The sequence below is a fragment of the Callorhinus ursinus genome, unplaced genomic scaffold, assembly GCF_003265705.2.
Source record: "Callorhinus ursinus isolate GAN/ISIS: 27379988/994484 unplaced genomic scaffold, GSC_fseal_2.0 scaffold8, whole genome shotgun sequence".
Taxonomy (NCBI): Eukaryota; Metazoa; Chordata; class Mammalia; order Carnivora; family Otariidae; genus Callorhinus; species Callorhinus ursinus.
This window is the reverse complement of record NW_027397070.1, coordinates 32,176,345-32,177,646: the sequence shown is the minus strand read 5'-3', so window position 1 is coordinate 32,177,646 and position 1,302 is coordinate 32,176,345.

Sequence of the window (1,302 nt, the reverse complement as noted above, 5' to 3'; positions counted from 1 at the left end):
AAGGAAGGAAGGAAGGAAGGAAGGAAGGAAGGAAGGAAGGAAGGAAGAAAAAGAAAGAAGAAAGAAATTTCCTCCAGGAAACAGCAGTAAAATTGCTGGGTCTACTAGGGAGGTGAGGGTTGGGGTTGGGGGGACACATGCAGTGCAAAATATGAGGCTGATCCTAAAGAGTCTGCTTGGTTATATCAAGGAATTAGGACTTTATTTTGAGGGCATTTAGAGGCATGGAAAGATCTTATGCTGGGAAGTGGTGCAGTCAGGGCTGAGTTCATGGGAAGACTGGATTGGCAAGGTTAAAGTAGAGCCAGGGACACCAGTCATGGGCTGGTGCAGCAGTGTTGGTGAGAGGTGACTGGGACCTGGACCAAGGCTGCAGGAGTGAATGGAGGGGAGGATGGCTCCCAGAGGCATTCAGGGCAGGGAAGCAGAAGGACTCGGGGGTTAATTAGATGTTGAGATGAGGGAAAAGACAGTGGTTAAAGCTGACCGTGGTCATGGCACTTTTGAGGCTCTCCAGAAATCATGGAGTCTCGTGTCCTGGCTTCTGGAGGACTGACCCTATGTTATCCCAGCATAGCCAGCCTGAGAGAAACTAACTTACACGCTGCCAAAAATGTGTAGGCAACTTTCACTTTCTACATAGTGTATATGGGTACATGGTCATTCTCTGTAACTTTTAATAGGAGGTTCCAAAGTAATAACTTTAATAAAACTTAAATGAAACATCTGGGAAAACCCTCCAAATACCTTTAAGTGATTATATTACTTTGGTTGAGCTCTAAGTATGAATTACTATCTAGTATCTGATTGTCTCTCTCGCTTTGAAAAGACTAGTAAGAGTTTCTCATTTGTTGACATGAGAACCAAAGCTCTGGATCTTGTTTTTTTTTTCTCTTTTTTATTCATAAGAACCAACTTATGCATTTTATGCCTATGGAATGACTTTCTAATTTTTTTTCAGTTTTATTGAGATGGAGTTGACATGCAGCCCTGTGTAAGTTTGAGATATATACGGAATAATACAGGTGTTGGGAAGTGATTATTACCACAGTAAGCTCAGTTAACAGCTGTCTCCTCACATAGTTACAAAAAATGTGTTTTCCTTGTGATGAGAACTTTTAGGATCTTCTCTTAGCAGCTTCCAAGTACACCACACAACGGTGGTAACTAGTCATCATGTGGTACAGTACATCTCTAGCGCTTAATTTATCTTACAACTGGAAGTTTGTACCCTCTGACCACCTTACTCCAATTTTCCCACCCACCCCATCCCACTCCCCAGGATCTTGGGGAAACCTAAGA